This window comes from Halyomorpha halys, unplaced genomic scaffold (assembly GCF_000696795.3).
Source record: "Halyomorpha halys isolate HHAL.00 unplaced genomic scaffold, Hhal_1.1 Scaffold1299.1, whole genome shotgun sequence".
Taxonomy (NCBI): Eukaryota; Metazoa; Arthropoda; class Insecta; order Hemiptera; family Pentatomidae; genus Halyomorpha; species Halyomorpha halys.
Genome location: NW_027110666.1, coordinates 1 through 6,294, shown reverse-complemented (window position 1 = coordinate 6,294; position 6,294 = coordinate 1). Strand labels below are relative to the sequence as shown.

The window sequence follows — 6,294 nt, the reverse complement described above, 5'->3', positions numbered from 1 at the left end:
TAATTATATTAAAAATAAGACAAACAAATATTAATATAGACGGATGAATTTTACCTTGTTTCCAAATCTTGGGTGGTCTATTTATACGGTCTACCTATTTATATTTTAAATTTCAACTATTATTAAAAAAAAAAAAAAGTCCTGGAATACACTCATGAAAACGTTTTACAACGAAAACAAATTAAACTTGATATTTATTGTAATAATACCGAATCCCTAAAACTATTAGGACATAATAATTATGGCATATTAGGAAAGTCCTGTAACGTAGCTAAACTAAATTAGTAAATTCTTGGCAGCCTTGTTATAAGACAAATACTATACCTAATTCATAATATACACTCTTCAGTAAAACAACCGTAAAATTATATAAAATTTTAAATTTTAACTATTTAAATTATATATTCACTCAAGTTTTCTTCCATATTGTATTTTTTATCTAGTTTGCAGAAATTACTCGGAAATTATCAAATTCAAATTTGGGTTACTATTCAGATGAATTAGAAAAGGAAATTTAGAGTCCCCCTTTCCTTACTTTAATAGCAGGTATACCAAACATATATGGCGTAGCTTAAGCTCATCAAGCAACAACTGACAATGGTAAAATTGCTTTTTTTTTTTTTTTTTTTTTTTTGTTTTTGTTGGAAATGTAATGTATATTACATACATAATTAAATACATATTATATTACATTGTCGCTATAAATTACAATAAACAAATATTGAAAACATTCTTTTATTAAATTCAGTGGTTTTTCATGTTAACAATAAAGTTTTCTGGAGTGAAGAATGTGTAATATATAAATCTAAACCGCGATAATCCATGAAAGGTCTGAGGCTTAGTACTTAGTTAGGAAGTACAGTTTCTAGAAAACGGTTGTACAAGAAGGTGATTTGGTGAGAATACGCACGTCCAACTGAGTTTTTTCCAATTAAGGGTAACCCACTATATCAGACCGGATGGTGACTCACAGCTACAGTAACAGAATAAAAAATTACCTGGTCGAATCAGAACCCCGCTCCTTGGAGTTGGTAGTACAGTGCCTAACCAATGAGCTATCCCACTCCTGCACATACAAATATATTAATATTACATAATTAAAACATTGTAGTATATATACCTACCTATATGTAAATCGCCCTAGAACCACGATTCTAATTACAAATTACGTTCTCATTACAGATTTTACGGATGATCAAGAAGTGACCACTCACAAAGTTAAAGGTTGGGGAGAGACTGAGCTCATTCTGAAAATTCAGTGAGTTGGAATTATCTCTAAACCCACAAAAAATGTCCTCTATCGTCTTAGGAAATGGAAGGTATGTATGGAACTTTCGTACTAGGGATTACTCACAATCTATTGAAGGAGGTGATACCATTTAAACTATGATATGAGGAGTTGGAAGTTCATAATGATTTGATTTGAAAAGTAAATCGTTATCTTGAAAACATGTTAATTCGAATTTCTTCAAGCTAAACAAGATACTTATAGTAATTGTTTTCTTTAAATATGTCTTTTACGTTTATTTTTTACATGTAAACTATTTCGGATTAAGAGTTACGTTAATTACCTAGTATAAATAGAGATCTCTTAGCGTTCATATCAGAAGACATGTCTTGGAACGTTTTTGTCGTTGGACCATTTGTAATATTAGTCTAATTATTAGGTTTATCAACGATAGCGCTTCCTAAAATGTTAAGATAAGAGTTTTCATAAGAAAAAAGTGCCTGAAAGTCTGTGTAACGGACCACTAACTGCAAACAGACTGCTGAAATTTGGTAGAAATCGGATTACCACATCATTTGGTAACTTTATTAATAGTCTGGAAATATTTTAATTTCCTTATGAAAACAAAAATGAACGAATATGTATATAACTAATTTCATTTGATTACATATTTATCACATCGAATAATGTCACTTACCGTTATGGAATAAAACTTTTTTTCTTTTCTCTCTAAATTTTATTTTATTTTTTTAAACATTAACTATTGCTATGAAATCAGCTTATATATTCCAGTATAGGTATAATAATATTAGCAATGTTCCCGAGAAGTCAGTCAGAATGCATAGGCAAACATCACCATCGCTCTGGATTGCCTAATATTATATATAAATAAATATATACAAATAACTGAACCCAACGTTTGATTAACTTTCCACCTATGGCTTTGCCTAACCTGGAGTGTTCGAAGACAAAACAAACAAATAAATATACATTAAACAGTTCTATTCGCCCGCAAGACATCTAGGTTTCTCGGCATATCAATAAAAGTGTTTCAAAAATAAAATAATGTTTTAAAATAGCAGCAGCTAAATCAAAGAGTTAATATAGAATATAATTTTTAAAAACATAATCATTTAATTAAATTGTAAGCATATCTTAACTTACTCTGGATCCGGGAAGCATCCTTATAAATATCCCCTTTTCTATTTTCCATCTGGTTTCCCACATAGCATATTCTTGGGCATCCTCTATGCATGTCCTATTCATCGATCGTATCAAGTCTTTTTCATTAATGCCATGATGTTGAGTTTCCCAAACGTTCCATCAGCTTCTCATTCTTTCTTTTTTACTAAATCCCATACTAGTTATTAAAATACGTAAGTAAAATTTGTTATTTTCCTACTCAGACACCTAGTAGCACAATATGAGATACAATCCAATCTTTCAGCAACTCAGTAATTATTAAAGACAAAATATTTTAAAATAAAATCCTATTTATTCAAAAAGTGCCAATAACTTCAAAAAATAATAATCGAAAAAAAAAAAAATCTTTGGGATTGACCAGAATGAACTTCTACATCTTTCTCATCTTCCTTAATTGCCTTTCAGCGTGGAGGAGCCTCTAACCAATTGGTCAACACATCTCAAGCATCTTTATCTCAGCCAGCGTTTTTCCTCTTTCCAGACCTTGTCGTTGGATATGCTCCACATAGCCTCGTCTGCCGCGTGGTCTCCTACCAGTCGGCCTCGCCTCCTACATACCAGAAAGAACATTTGCTCGAAATAAAAATTTCAAATAAAAGAAATCCTTCTTTTTTAGAAAATCAAACTTTGTGATAAAAAAAATATATATATAAGTAAATAAATTAATAAACTTGATATCAAAACAAAAATTGACATTAACGACATTTTACCCACTTCTGCTTGATGATCCTCAAGACAAACAAACTTTCATTCACTCAGTGACGCCGAATAAGTAACTTACTGGCACAGGGAAGATAGAGTAAGACAGGTTCACTCCTTTTCCACTCAGTTCTATCACTAGGAATTCGTTCATGACTAATCCGCTCAGAAGGAGCACCTCATAAAAGTTAGAGAGGGCTATCTGATATCAGGCCACTTTCCCCTGTTATAATGTAGTTCAATTAAAAAATAATTTAATTAAATTATAAAAATATCATGAATTACTCCAGATTCAAGAAACTTTTTTCCAACTAGACTACAAACAATGCTTTCGCTTTTGGATTTTTTTCTAGCCTAAAGCATAAATTGACAAACATAAAAGTTTTATTTATTATCACTTAATTCTTCTCTCTTCTCAAGATAATCTATCTAGCCACTTCTTCGGTGAAGGTAGATTGAACTCCACAAGTGGAAATAGAGAAAAGTGTGGACCGATGGGAACTCATATAATATGTAGTTATCTAAAACGTGTGGCAATGGAACTTGAGGAGCTTAAGGGCCAAAACATATTCCAGTGAGTTGATCTAGTCATCTATATATTTATATTTGTATATTTAAAATTATACAAACTAAATATTTTTTTATGTTAGTCAAATATTTTCTTTTTTTCAAAACCAAAAGTATCCCTAAAAGAAATGCAATGGTAATTTTTTTAAATATTCTGTTACAGAAAAAATGACTAATAATTAGGAAATTTATTAATAAATTTATGATTGATAAGATTATTCAATATTTTTTTTATTATCTCTACTCTCAGGGCTGGTAAAAAATTACATGTAGCTAAATTGACTGTAGTTTTTTGAATATTATTTTTAGTTATTTATGATTCATGTCTAAAAAAGTACCTAGTTGATTATTTAAACTTAGTTACAAGGATTAACTGTGTATAGACGGATAATAGCTATGGTAAGGCTTGCAAACCTCTATTGTTTCCTACTTCAGAGCTATAATAAACCTTTGGAGCGCACCATTTTGGATTATATTGGTTCTAGCAGCTTATTCCCTCCATCATACTCCTTCCTTCAAGCTAAAGACAAATCGCTTATGGGCGTCTAAGAGACAAAATTAACGCAACTTATCTAGAGGTGTAGACGTTAAACGGAGAGAATACACTTTATTTGAGAGAGGCCTGTTGGTAATAGCTCGAGATGGTCTATAAATCTCCTCTAGATAAATCGCGCTACATTTTTACGATTGTTGACTAAGCTTTGAATTGTTATTGACGAAATGGCACCAATCCTTTCTGGAAATTACCGGAGTCACACCTTTAGGAAAAGTACGGGTATACTAGTCAACTATTATTCAAAAATGACGTAAAAGGTCTCTTACGTTGACAATGACAAGCTTGGTAGAAAATTTGTATGTTTACTTTTTAATCAATTTTATTTCTTTATATATTATCAGAATAAACCTTAATTTTCACATAAATTAGATTTTTCCCTATAATAGAAAGTATCTAGGTTTATATCCTGCTCATTATTACTGTGAGAAGACATTGATGATCAAGAAGTGACCACTCACGAAGATAAACGTTGGGGAGAGAATGAGCTTCATTCCGAAAATTCAGTGAGTTGGAATTATCTCTAAACCCACAAAAAATGTGTTCTATCGTCTTAGGAAATGGATGGTATATATGGAACATGCGTACTAGGGATTACTCACAATCTATTGAAGGAGGTGACACCATTGTTAATTACCTTGAGATCTCTTAGCGTTCATATTAGAAGACACGTCCTGCAATGTTTTTGTCGTTGGACCATGTTTAATATTAGTCTAATTATTAGGTTTATCAACGACAGCGCTTCCTAAAATGTTAAGATAAGAGTTTTCATAAGAAAAAAGTGCCTGAAAGTCAACATGTAGACCGTGTAACGGACCACTAACTGCAAACAGACTGCTGAAATTTGGTAGAAATCGGATTACCACATCATTTGGCAACTTTATTAACAGTCTGGAAATATTCTATTTCCTTATGAAAACAAAAATGAACGAATACATATATAACTAATTTCATTTGTTTAACTTTCATATTTTTATATTCTACATATCTCAAAACATAAAGGTACCCTAACATGTTGGATATCAAGAAAGTTCAAATAAATTGATAGGTAATCATAAAATCGATAGCATTTTCTTATTCTACATATCTCAACATATATAAAGAGACCCTAACATGTTATAAATCAAGAAAGTTAAAATTAATCAATACGCGGTCTTAAAATCGATAGGATTTTCATATTCTACAGTTTAGGAAACGGTATTATAAATTTAACCAATTGCCCCTTGCCCGACTGAACCTAAGTCACTTTAGACATATGGTTGCATATGTCTATGCATGCTATGTTGCATATTCTCCTTACAATTTTATAGAAAAGAAACTCAATAAAAACAACTAGGTTCCCAGAAGGCCCTTGAGACCATTCTAACAGCCCTTAGTATCCTATATCAATAGCAACTTTATTTGGCTGACACTTAGCCAGGAACATGCTGTCATCTCACAATGGACTTGCATCAGTCAAACTATTTTATGGTTAACATATGTAAGTCAGTACACACAAGTCTTAGGTCATGGTCTCTTTCTTAGAAGTCTGACCACCCAAAATCTCGCCACGCCTTTTCCCCCCTTCCAGATATTTACTCCTAAATTTCATAGGCTCTCTAGCCCCCACCTAGTCTCCTAAAAATATCCGATTGGTCTAAACCCCTTCTCCTATTTCACTATTCTTCCTACCCCCTCTTCTCAAGTGTTCATATATATTTCCTAGACTAGATAGCTAAGTTAGAAGTTAGAAGATAGGGACTAGTAACAGTAACAGTAACATGTAGTTCTTGTAAATATGTTAAAATAAAGTCATTTTAGTATTCACTGATTTTTTATGATATGTAACTGGCGCCCGAACAGGGACGGTTTTTAAAAACCATCCCTAAGAAGATTGAAGAAATTTGGTTGGAAGAACTCACTCAGTACGAGGTATTTTGACTGTCGAATATTGGCTCACTCATCCGAGGTACCGAGACTCTTCAATTCAATTCAGTTTTAGAAGATCACTCATCCGAGGTATTCGAAAAACTGAAGTCTTTCTTTGATCCACTGCAACCAGGTA

The 6,294-nt window shown here is 32.0% G+C and overlaps 1 long non-coding RNA gene across 1 annotated transcript in view; it reads left to right on the top strand.

Moving 5' to 3' along the window:
- LOC106689195 (uncharacterized) overlaps window positions 1-6,286 on the top strand; it is an 8,089-nt gene extending 1,803 nt beyond the window's left edge. Inside the window, exons 2-3 of the long non-coding RNA XR_001344395.2 lie at window positions 1,183-1,319; window positions 2,837-6,286. This is a non-coding gene — a long non-coding RNA (uncharacterized lncRNA). The remainder of the gene's footprint in view (window positions 1-1,182; window positions 1,320-2,836) is intronic.
- The last annotated feature ends 8 nt before the right edge of the window (window positions 6,287-6,294 follow it).